The following is a 14258-nucleotide window of genomic DNA, read 5'->3' on the forward strand; positions in this document are numbered from 1 at the left end:
AAATTTAAGATAATAAAAATTGATTTAGAATAGGATTTGCATTAAATCCGTTCTTAATGAACGTCAACGTCGAGAAAGGAGTAATTATGTTAAGTCAATCGAATCTACAGTTTCGGAGATATCATGACGAGTCAGTCATACTTCAGTCAGTCAGTCAGCTATACTTCGCTTCACTTTTGTTCATTTTAATTTTTATTATCATATTTATTTAAATAATTCGATAATTAAATAAACAATTTATGATATCTAAATAAACGAAAGCGTATAAAATTTCCTGTTTAAAAATACAGAGCAAGAAATCTATTAAGTAAAATCTTATGAAAAAATCAGGCGACCTTTATTATAGTAGTAGTAATTTTTTAAATAGTAATGTAGGCAAAGACTGTTTTTAATGCTATTTACAACTCTCAGTAAGTACCACCCAACCCACTCATCATCTATTTTACTTCGAAATTTTTATAATTCCTTAAGCTGACAGTTGTTAGTTTTATTATAAATTAAGCATTCGTGATATCCACAAATTTATATAATTATTCAACCCAAACGAAGTTGCGGCGGACCGTATAGTAGATGGTAGGTATATTATATTTTGAATACAAAAAAAACTTGATAAGAAAAATAAAAAATCTCGTATTGAGTAAAATACCCTAAATAATAATGTTTTATATACATAACTATAGTCTATAGGTATTGGGTTTGCCATTGTTATTTATAAATAGTGGTAAAACCTACCACATAACAATAATATTATTTAAATATTTGTTTAGCCAGACATTAATTGTATTTTCTATTTATAGAATTCTTTATTTAACAAGGTTAGTCCTTTAAGGATAACCTATTGATAAGAAAAACAACAAGTTTATATTAATATTATGTTACTTTACTTTAAAATTTGCATCACAGGTTTTTTAGTATACACTTTTATGAATATTATATATCTTTTTAATATTTTGTTATTTTATTCATATTATCCTCTGTCGACTATCTAATCCACTTGAAACACTTGAAAAAAAAAACTTAAAAACGCCTTACGCCCCAAGAAATCGAAATCGAAGGAAATTTTGGACGTATATATTAAATGTCAATTCAATTTGATGTCAATTAAATAAAAACCATACATGGAAAAATAAATATAACAAAAAGAAATTTAGGACGGTTTGTTTACATTGACAAATTTTTTCTTTAAAAACAATATGTATAAATTTTTTGCTTCCTCGTTTCTGATACGCACCGCTAAGATCTGGAATACCCTCCCGATATCCGTTTTTTCCACCAACACCATCTTCTAGGCAAGCGCGCTCCATCTTAGACTGTATCATCACTTTCCATCGAGTGTGATAACAGTCAAGCGCTAGCTTATACATTAAAAATCCAAAACCCACCAGATTCATTTCAATAAATAAAAAAAATGATATGTACTTTATTAATACCAAAAATATGACATTAAATATGATCTAAGCAATGTTTAAAAACTATTTCTATTGAATGAGTACAAATGCGCCTAAACTAGTTTTCGGTAGACCAAATACCATTTTATTGACCCAACCATGGTTTGGACCCAAGGTCTTCATCCTTATAAGCTATGTTCTAGATCAAGACCAATGTAAGTAATCCACAAAGAAATGGAACAACGTAAATATTTGCAAACTGGAGATTCACTCAGTGAACAAAGTATTTAAAAACTGCTATATTGCCGATGTACATGGAAGATGACGACCACTTACCATGAGGTGGACCTTCTACTGTTTGCCACTTATAACAATAAAAAACCACGCTTTGACACTAGTTTTCGATGGTCTTCAAATGGTTGTGTAAATTATGATAACAAAACATAGGCAATATCGAAATTAAAACAATGAAGTATTAAAAAAAGTAAGTACTATTCAATATAAGAAAATATGTCTTTGGAATTTCAAAAATAATAAATTCACACGCATAAAAAAAGGAAAAATATGATAGTTATTTTTCAACTAATGTAATGAATATATTAATACTGTTAAGTAGGCTTAAACAATCATATACTAGTTGAAGCACCCATAACTGTAAAAAATGATTAGTAAAAAAAATTATAATATTCTTCGCTCTGGTGTATTTTGACTATGTCTGTCGTGGTGGCCTCCGCCGCCTGTCCAGAGCAAGCGTCGTCTTCAATTTTATCAACCTGGTCGAACACCATCATCAGCCAATCACAACCAAATGCAGGATATAGGTCTCTTCTAAGGTGCATTACAGCTCCCAAGCCCCTGCATCCAGTCATCCACCTATTTCAGTTCTTCGATCTTCCTGACTGGAGGGCCGTACGCTGCATTTGTCGTTCCGTGTTCTCCAGTCTAGGATTGATCTCCAACGATTATTGCTCATTAGACATTCGTGACCAGTTCTGCCATATATTTATAAGCAGAAATCATGTCAATTGTGAATCATGGCTTTACCTGATCAGTTACTACCATACGCAGCCTCCATCTCATTGAGTGTGGCTTGGTGGATTTTCCTTCCCAAAAACTTTAGCACAGCTCGATTTTAAATTTTCGCGATAATGGCAGTTTCTTTCCAAATCGTCTTATTTATGATGGAATGGAATATTATAAGCAATCCTTAAATTATATACCTTTAATTATATTATTTAAATCATAGCTTTTAAATAGAACTATATCTAAATATTTAATATAATATATTTTTCAAAATACAAAGAAGCAATAACAAACAATAAAGGAACAGATATTAAATGTTGCTAAATTAATTAATTGATTTCTTCATAAAGGGTTCACTTCAAATGTTTCTTGAGCTGTAATCAAATATTGATGATAGCAATTTTCATTCTGTTAAATGTCTGATAACAAAAGAGCTTCGGATCCAAATCAGAAATTCTTAGTAATATAATTCTTGGTCGACATTTTGTTGTTATTATCTTTGTCAACTATGTTTTTAGTTTTTGTTGTATATAATTAGGAGTCGAGATGTCTTTATGGACATTCACAGGCTGTTACGGTTACGGTATGTCTTTATGGAGCACTACTTAGTATATTCCTGCGCGCTTAATGTGTTCTATAAATTATTTGGTGCTCGACTATAAAGAGAAACAGCATGTGTATATTATATCAGATTTAACTTGTCATAAATCTGATAAAATCAATTTATAACTGGCTAAAGTATCGTATACAACTAAAAGAAAAGCAAAATCGATAACTTTTTTAATTCTGATAAAATTGTCTAAATTTAACATAAAGGTAAATCGACTAAATCTCTTTAAATATTATGAAAAATACCGACAAAGTTTTCATTTATTTCTTATAATATTTAGTAAAAAGTGCAATACATACACAACACAATAATGAATTGTGGTTATATAATTATTATTCAAATATAGTATTAATGTTATTTATAACATTTCCTAGTAAAGCCGAGATGGCCCAGTGGTTCGAACGCGTGAATCTTAACCGATGATCGTGGGTTCAAACCCGGGCAAGCAACACTGAATTTTTATGTGCTTAATTTGTGTTTATAATTCATCTCGTGCTTGACGGTGAAGGAAAACATCGTGAGGAAACCTGCATGTGTCTAATTTCATTGAAATACTGCCACATGTGTATTCTACCAACCCGCATTGGAGCAGCGTGGTGGAATAAGCTCCAAACCTTCTCCTCAAAAGGGAGAGGAGGCCTTAGCCCAGCAGTGGGACATTAACAGGCTGTTACTGTATAACATTTCCTATAGATGACTGAGTGTTTTTAGAGCTATTTATACATATAGATTAAAATTACTATAAACAATGAACATGTTGTATATCTGTAACTATCGCGTTTATAATATTTTCAATTCAAATACAGAACAAATTATAGTTTCACTTATTATAAAATAAATTCGATACCGCCATCTTTAACAATAGATGCTAACTACTTTTAAACCTTAGTGGTTTCACTTAAATACTCTACCATCTTTATATATTTATTTCATACATTACGACATATTCATTCTGTCTTTCTTAATAAACTTCAACTCTTAGAATCTTCAGCTATAAACGTCAACTGTATATAAAGTAGTGGCTAGTTATTAGAGCCGTTGAATCAGCGGCGTATTTGTACCTTATGACCAAATGGGCCCGGGCCGGAAGGACTTGTAGGGGTAGTAAACTGATTATAAAATTAAGAGGTTATTAGGTCAACTAATTTTTTTATATAATTATAACGTTAACGTTAAACGTTAACGACTTCGCTTAACTTAACACGATTTCGCGCGCTTTCTAGACCGTACGCGCGTGGGTGAATTGTAGGTTACTAGTAGTATTGCGATGATTCGCCTAGTGTACGACGGTCTGTACAGTCTTCCTTGTTATTTATTATTAAGAGGAAAAACAATAACAGTCACATACTAATATACTTTATTAGGCAGCGTGCGTTTTCACGTTGTAACATTATGACCGTGTTTATCGAATAGGAAAAATATCACATATTTTACACTGCGATTATTTAAAATTCAGATCTTACATCTTTAAAGTTTATTGAAGGTCGAATGTCAGTAAGAAGCATGACATAAACAATAAATTAGTTTGTTAATGCACATAGGCAATCGGGTTTTTACTTAGTTCAGGAAACAAAACTAATAAATGTATAAGGAATCTAACTTGTTAAAATAATTATATTTAAACCTTTGTTTTATGTATAGATCAAATAACATTCTGGAAATTACGTATTATTATTGCCCGGGAATCGTAATTTAGAAAAGAATCGAAATTGCGTCATTTCCTTTATTGTAACAATTGTAAACAGGCTTAGTCTTTGAAATTTGACCGTAATCATTATTGAAAATTTGAGGATATCCTAGCATTACTTGTTGATAACACTAAAGCTTTTCAATAGCTACCAAATAAAAAAACAGCTGACAAACGGAGGATAAAAAGGGATTCAATTGTTTTGTCTTTACATATTTATATATAGAAGCTAATATTATTTTTCTATTGAAGAAAACAAAATGTTTCATAGTAACCTTAAATATTTGAGGTACCCGTGGTAATTTGCCATTGTCATTTGCTTCAATTGACTGAGGCTAACGATCAAAGCTTGCATCATTAGGTATCAATCACGCATCTCATTGACAATTGCAAAATACCGTCTGAGGGCTTCCTTTCCAATATAAGAGAACTTTTTACTTTCAGTAATATATAAGTATCGCGATGGCTGGAGGAGTATATAAAAATAAACAACTTTAACCTTGAATTGACATCATTTGTCGAGATCTTAAATAATAATCTGTGTTATTAATCATGGGTCAACAAAATATCTTTTTGTTTGTTCGAACGAAGTTTCCATCGGGGTTTTTAAACTAAAATGATTTTGCGAATGTACATAGTTCAATGGGATAGTATTGTATTATGAATCCTAAGTAATATTGTAAATGCAAAATTGTTTTTTTGTTACACACTTTCATTTATCTTCGGACCAATCATCATGAAATTATGCATAAACATTGTATCATGTTGCATCAGGTATACTAAAAAAGGAAAAAGGATAACCTCCTGTTAAAAATATATTAATTAATAAATAAAGAAAAAAAATGTATTTCTGAGTATATAAACTGAATAGGTATCATCCACTAAGAGCAGTGGTGACTACTAACCACCAAGTGGCCCGAATATATTTATGTATTAATATTAGGTACTTCCTAATCCAGAGTACTTTATCAAATTATAAATAAAAAAATAATATTACTAAACAGTTTGCGACAGATGTCAATAAAATAGTAAAAATATATGACTAATAAAATTGTAACTGGTTCAATCCAATCGTAAAAAGGTTTACTATGTTGTCGTAGACAGAAGTATCAGTCTCCACAATAGAAGATCACTGTCTAATTAATGATCGTCAGCACGGGTTTCGACCAAAACGGTCCACAGGTGATCTTCTAGCGTACGTAACACACCTCTGGGGTGAAGCTATCGACAAGCATGGAGAATCGTTGGCTGTCAGCCTCGATAACTCCGAGGCTTTCGACAGGGTCTGGCACAGAAGTCTTCTCTCCAAGCTGCCGGCATATGGTCTGCCTGCTCAGCTATGCACCTGGATTGCCAGCTTCCTACACAAGCGTAGCCTTCGTGTTTTAGTTGATGGTTGCGCTTCACAATTCTATGTAGTGAATGCTGGGGTCCCCAAGGGATCTGTGCTATCTCTGACACTTTCTTTTGCATATCAATGATATGCTCTCTCTTGGGAACATACATTGCTATGCAGACGATAGTACAGTGCATGGTGGATACCACGGACGCGCAGTGGCTGGGCGGGCGGAAATTGAGGAGAGGCGGAAGGATCTTGTCATTGAACTCGATAGGACATTAGAGCTCATCGCCAAATGGGGCTCTGATAATCTTGTTGAATTTAATGCCAAGAAAACATAGGTATGCGCTCTCACAGCGAAAAAGTCAGCATTTTCCCCTCTTCCCTCCCTCTGTGGTACTCCGCTGGTGATACAAAGCAAAATCGCCATGCTGGGGATTGACGTTCGCTGCGACCTTAGTCCAAAGGATTACATCGAGGCTGTTATAAAAACAGCTTCACGGAAACTCGGAGTTCTGAACAAGGTGTGGCGTTTTTTCACGCCACCAAAACTGTGCCTGCTGTACAAAACACAGGTACGGTCTTGCGTGGAATATTGCTCGCACCTTTGGGATGGCTCCGCTAAGTACCTACTGGAGGCCTTGGACCGGTTGCAGCGACGTGCCGTACGCATTATTGGCGACGTAAAGGTCACAAACACCCTTGAACCTTTACAATTGCGTCGTGAGATAGCAGCACTGAGCGCTTTCTATCGACTGTATCATGGCGAGTGCTCTGAGGAATTATTCTCTCTAATTCCTGCTTCCCCCTTCCTTCTTAAGTCCACGCGAGCTGGTTCTCGATGTCACCGCCTAATTGTGACATCAAATACATCGCGAACAAAGAAATTTGGCAACTCCTTTCTTTGTCGCACTTCCAAAAAATGGAATTCCTTACCAGCTCACGTGTTCCCCTCCTCTTACAACCCGGGTTCCTTCAAACGAGGCGTGAAGAGGCATCTTGCGGGCCGGCAAGGCGAAGGCGGCTAGTGCAGAACGTTTTTCCCGTCTGTACTGGCCGTCGTCGCGTTTGGACTTTTTTGGTCATTTGCCTCTCGGCGATATAAAAAAAAAATATATATTGCACCACTGTATGTACGCTGAGAAGTCCCGACTTCGCCGGAAATAAGCCCAGGCACTATTTAGTAGACGACATAGGATGACATAACTTACTGGACTGACATCAACGCCACCCTGATAACATGACTAAAACTCTAAATAAAGGTTCATAGATATTAGATTGATATTCTACCGCAAAACAATAATACTCAATATTGTTGCGTTCCGTTTGGATGGATAACTGAGAATGTGTAACTACAGGTACAAGGTACATATCATCTTATTTGCCAAGGTTGGTGGTGCATTGGCGATGTAAGCAATGCTTAATATTTCTTACATTACCGATGCCTATGGGAGGTGGCCAATTAAAGAAGACCTCAAGAAACGTATAGTAGCTTTCGAAATGTAGGTATATAGACGTATGTTGGCCATTAGTTGGACTCCAAAGGTCTCGAACGTAGAAGTTCTGCGACGTTTCAACCAGAAACGGCAACTTTCAGAGACTGTCAAGAAGAGAAAAGTTGCATATCTCGGACACGTGCTGAGGCATGAAATATATGAACGTTTTCAACTCATTATGATGGAAAAAGTTGCCGGAAAGAGTTGCAGTAAAAAGTCTTGGCTGTGCAACATCCGAGAATGGACGGAAATCGTGAGTGCTGTTGAACTCTTTCGCCTCGCGAAGAACAAGAAGGAGTATTCAAAGCTGACTGCCAACCTTCGCTAGTCGGAGTGACACACGAATAAGAAGAAGAAAGGGAGGTGGTGGTTACCTCCAGGTGGCCTATTTGCCTCATTCATACTAAAATATAATTTAAGATTGCAATAGCCCTAAAAAAGCTTACCATAACAACTCTTTATTTCGTAGCATTATGAACTATCGTCGTTATCTTTCTAGTCAAAACTATGCCTATTAAAAGCATAGGCTGACTGATCTACATATCAGATATTGAACGTATATTAAATGATACGAGGAAACTCTGTATAGCCTGTGTAACTTCATAAATGAGTTCAGATGGCCCAATGGTTAATAACACGTAAAATCTTAACTGAAGATTATGGTTTTAAGCCTGTGGAAACACCACTAAAATTTCACGTGCTAATTAATTTATTTCTATAATCCATTTCATAATCGGTTCTGAAGGAAAATGTCTTGAATCCTGCATGTATCGGATGTAAATCTGCCACATTGACGTAGATATAAGTTAAAAAATGTAATCATTTGCAATCAAATACAAAAGTATGAGATAAACATGCCTTTCATTTCTACCTATTAATTGAAAACCCTGCTGTTTGAGTGTGGTGCCTACCTAGGGGCCCAATTCTACTAACAAATTGTCACTTAATCGCTATCGAATCCTAACGTGATTGTTGAACGTTGCTTTATCCGTTTTCCTATTATTTAATTAAATTGTCGACTAATGTCATAAAAGTTAACAATTAAGTTGGATTTTGACATAACGGTATATGTTAACAAATTATCGGTTCGGTTCTGATTCAAATAAGTACAGATTTTTCAAAGTTGGATCGAAATTAAATCGGGAACGTATCGTAATCAATATAGATTAATAGAATTCGGTCCTAGGCGGGCTTGCATTAAGCCCTACCACGTATAGATACTGATAAATGTAGCTTATTGTTTTATTTTAATACGGTTAGCCCGCGATCTTGCCCGCGTTGTAATTGAAAGTCCAGTAAACGTGATAATAAGGCAAAAATATGTAAATTATATAATATTTTAGCTGTGATAAAGCGTGGAGAAGTAACAAATATTCACAACACACACGTATTTATAATATTAGTGTGATTATTATTATTCTATTAATTAAAGAATAATTATTATACTGAATTATTGTAATGCCTCTTTATACTCGATATTAGGTGTAGTAGTTCAATTGGCCAGGACAACGATATCTTTGGCATGCCTTACAAGTGAACATTCTAAATATAGTTACATGCCTATGCATTTGGTAGAGCTTTGTGCAAGCTCGTCTGGGTAGGTTCCACCCACTCATCGGATATTCTATCGCAAAACAGCAGTACTTGGTATTGTTGTATTCCGGTTTGAAGGGTGAGTGAGCCAGTGTAATTACAGGCACAAGGGACATAACATATTAGTTCCCAAGGTTGGTGGCGCATTGGTGATGTAAGCGATGGTTAACATTTCTTACAATGCCAATGTCTATGGGCGTTGGTGACAACTTAACAACAGGTGGCCCATATGCTCGTCCACCTTCCTATTCTATAAAAAAATGCCCATGAGTAAAGCAGCAGCAAGTTATAATTTAAACAAGCTAACAATTTAAGTCAAACGTTAATAAAATCTATAATTTATGCAAGATAACTATTAATGAAAACTTAAAACTAAAAGATAACCTTATAATTAATTATAAAAATAAAAGATGCTCTTAAAAGTTTAAAATAATAACCCTTCTATTCTAAATTTACTTATTTAGCTTACCTCCGTCTATGAGCTATTGGCCGCATAATATATTATAACAATGAAAATACGTAATTTTTATAACTTTTGATAGACTAAACCGACTTTGATTAAATAATGGCTAAACGGAACCTTAAAGTATATCTTATTCAGTTATTTCAATTTGGAATTTTTAGTCGTTTCAAAGATTAGCCTGGTCAAACAAACAAATATAAAAACAAATATTCTTTTGGTTTTGGTAACTAGCAAATAGCCATATCAACTTTAAAAAACGCAGTTATTATGAAATCACAGACAAACACTTCAATTATATTTATTTGTATACATACATGAGTTTATGCAACAGTTTTTTTTTCTCTTAATTTGAATACAACTTTTTGCATCAAAGGTTGTCTGCGAGATCGCTCTAAGCGATAAAACCTTTGCGCACTATTTTATTTTATTTTCTATGTTTTATCTGTTACTCTTATGTCATCTATTATTTACATGTCATGAAATAAAGTTTAAATAAATGCAAAAATATATTACATATTTTAACACATTTTTTTATTGTTGTATTGACAAATATTTGAAAAAAAACTAGAATTGCTAAACAAGTTTGTTGTTGTCAAAGCTATTTAATACGACGACAAGTCGACCTTGTAATAATAAAATTAATTGATCACACAATCATTCACGTTAATGATTACAAAAGTTTTTCATTTCATTATTATGTTATTAAAACAGCATATTTATAATATGTATGTACATAGCATTGAAATAATCTAAAATATTGCACTTTGAAACCTTTTTAACCTCCGATGTAAAAAATAGGTGTTACAATTTTAAAGTGTATTAGTGTGTCTGTCTGTAGCATCGAAGCTCCTAAATGGATGAAACAATCTTGATTTTGCTCTTTTTTGTTTGAAAGGCTTATTCATTGAGAGTGTTCTTAGACAGTGATACTTAGAAATTCTGATTAATTGTTTGAAGATTATCAGCTCTTTTCTAATTATTCAAGGGATGTAAGCTACTTCTACTAATCTGGTCGATTCAAAATTAAGTATGTAGTGACTTCATTTGTATTATAACAACATGGTAACCCTCACCGAATGCTGCAGCATCATTTGGATACGCAACTCCTCACCAAATTATTCCAGAAATATCGTGATTGAGCTTATTGAAATGGACGCAATGAATTGTTTATATATAGTTTATTATGATTGGGGTGTTGCGATGTGATATACATATTTAATGTGCCAGCATAGAATGACAAAAGGACAATCACGGAAAGATTCTAACAATTAAAATTATTTTTATTAGTAATTCCACAAACATAATATGTTGAGTAAAAGGAAAAAGACTAAATAATGTTCGATATGCTCACATTCCGTAATCGCAATCTATATCAATATATGTAATTTGAAATAAATAAGAACATAAACTCCCTTTTATTTATGAGATTCAATGGTTTTTGCTTTTTTATTTGGCGAATTCCTGTTAAGATTTCAGTATTTTTCAAAAAAAATATATTGCTGTCGTGTTTATTGATCATCACTTTCAAAATGAAGTGTGTGACACCGGAACTTAGATAAGCTCTGAAGACCAATTCTACTTACAGTAACAGCCTGTTAATGTCCCACTGCTGGGCTACGGCCTCCTCTGCCTTTTGAGGAGAAGGTTTGGATCTTATTCCACCACGCTGCTCCAATGCGGGTTGGTAGAATACACATGTGGCATAATTTCAATGAAATTAGACACATGCAGGTTTCCTCACGATGTTTTCCTTCACCGTCAAGCACGAGATGAATTATAAACACAAATCTGCTTACCATTTCGATATTCTCTTAATTATCTACTAGTGATATAAAATATAACTTTACTATTCCCTATTTCTATTAACATTCAGTTTCATTTTACGGTATATGGTAACATCATATACGACAGATTCCGATCTGAATAATATACTGAAAGTTGGATTGTAATTGAATCAGGAACCTATCATAACCGTTATAAATTAATAGAATTGAAAGAACAAATAAAGTCAAAGCGTGCGAGATCACGGCGCTTTGACTTTATTTGTTACCAGAAGAATGGTAACAAAGGTGAGTAACGACAGATTGATTGTGATCACTTTACTAAGAAGTGGTACTTCGACTTATGACGTAGGTGAAAGTGAGCACCAAAATAATAGTAAATAAGAGCATGCTAAAGGACCTTTACTAACGGTAGTGTTATAGTAGACGGCACAATTTGACTTGAATTATTTTTGGTCGCTGACATCTCGAAGCTCGAATGATGATTAGAAGTGTACGGAATCAACCCGAAATTTTATTGATGACTTAGAAAAAAGTATAACCAAACCGATCTAAGCTGTTTGAACGTTAACGGTGAAGAATAATTAAATAAATGAAAATTAAATAAATACTAAATGAGCTAAACATTAGAAAAAAGTCATAGTTCGAACTTTCTATTCTCTATACAGGCATATTTTTTTTGGTAATATTATACAATATCGTTAATTTACTTATTTCAATTAGTCCGTTTTGTTTTGATTAACATTTTTAGTTTAATAATATACATTTTTAGCTATTCGGGAAGATGTAACTTTTTTGTCTCTAAAAATTGGACAGTAAAGTGTAATTTAAAAAGAAAATAATATCTTGATCGAAAAATAATATCATTAATAAAACTCTAGGTAGTTTTTTATCTATTATATACTTCACTAATATAATGTATACATATGTATCATATATATCATACATAAATATTTGTTAATATAAGGAAAATACAATTTTTTTAAGAATTAAAAACATATTTCGTTCGGCGAATCGTTGACACATATTTGAAATTTTTATTCCATGAAATAATAATAATCTTAATCAGTCTCCGAACAACTATGCAATTAGCAAATTGCGTTTTACGTAAATAAATATGTATTTATTATCCTGCAAATAACATAACTGAATTGAAATTATCTTAAATTAATCTGTTTACTTCATTTACCACATAAGTTAACATAAGTTTAATGCTAATAGTAAAATGAAAAATATACTCTTAGACAAACATTTATTATTTATACAGTGTTTAATAAATATAATTCTACTTTTTAATAATTCAAATAAAATGAAAATTTAAATTCAATTTTCGTTCAAAATATTTTCTATGCATCATTGTATTCACTAAATAGGGAAACAAATCACTCCTCGTCTCACATATCCACTTGGACACGAACCCACACGGACCCCAAACCTGTTATCCAACGATTCAGGTTCGGCGTCAACGATTTTCTTTGTTGAACTTATTTTGTTGTCTTCAAACACGATTTGGTCACCACTATCGCTACTTCTTCTTGCAATTGCTAACGGAGATTCAATATCCGATTCCAGTCGCTTAGATTTCGCTGCGCGACAGTCTATGCTCACGAACAAGAAACAAAAGACAAAAACAACACAACGTTTGTTAAAAACCATTTTCGTGTTTAATTTAAAACAATAGTTTTGAACGTGTAACGCCTCAAGCTGTATTTTACAAAGAGTGTTCATTTTATGATGAGTAGCGTCTTTTATATAAAACGACGGCTCTGGTCTGGTTACAAACATAACGTTTCGTGTGACTCACGAGACGGTGCAAATTAATATAAATAATATTATTTCTGACAAAAAGGACTTTAAACTTTCAACTGCAATTTTTGTATATTTATATTAACTATATTTTAGCTAAACCATTTTACAAGAACTATATAGGTACATAAGTTGCTTTAATTAAATATATAATTTAATATCTGAATTAATGTATTGTCTTAGTGAGATACCAATTATATTGTATTCTGTGATATTAGTTACGCATGAAAATCAATAATAATAATCATTCCAAAGCAATTGTAGCGACAACACTATAAATAGATTGTTCCGTATAAATAACAACCGCAGATAGCAATATTAAAAAGGCAGTTACTATGTACCTATATTTTAACATAGTGTTACACAATAAAATATAATTAACTAACAATACAATATAATACACTACACTAATACAATATAATTCCAAAATGTAAGATATTTTCACATTAAGGCTTATTCATGTTGACAAACCTAAGGCAGGTTAGAGCCTTCGAGTTCTTGGAATTTGTGACATCAGTTATATCAAAATTCAACATCTGAAAGTTGTTAATATGTTTAATTTGATCTTGTAAAGACAATAAAAACCACTTAAATCATAAGGTAAACACTGTAATGGCATATATGGAAGAAGAGAAGAATTCCAAAGAAAATGGTAAAAACGTAAAAAGAAGAATCCATACAAATCTGATGCAATTAACTCTGACATTAGGAAATTGCTTGTTAATTCAGACAATATTTTATATCAGTCCAAGAGTTTTACATTTGTAGCACATTTAAAAGAAACCATCACTTTGAAATCATGTATTTAAATTTTAATAATTATCGTATAGGCAAAAGATAGAAAGAAAAAATTACAGACAAAAAATAATTTCATAAAGATAAAATTAGATATTATCAAACGTAATACACCATATTGAATGATAGAGAAGATATTTTGATTTTTTCAATTAGATATCTATATGAGATTCATTTTATTTGTTTCTTTTTTTCAGTGGCGTACTGCAATTGAAAAAAAAAACAATTTGGTAATTCTTTTAGCAGGAGAACCTTCTGATGATCATAAGCGATGAAA

Source organism: Nymphalis io, chromosome 19 (assembly GCF_905147045.1).
Source record: "Nymphalis io chromosome 19, ilAglIoxx1.1, whole genome shotgun sequence".
NCBI classification, from domain to species: Eukaryota; Metazoa; Arthropoda; class Insecta; order Lepidoptera; family Nymphalidae; genus Nymphalis; species Nymphalis io.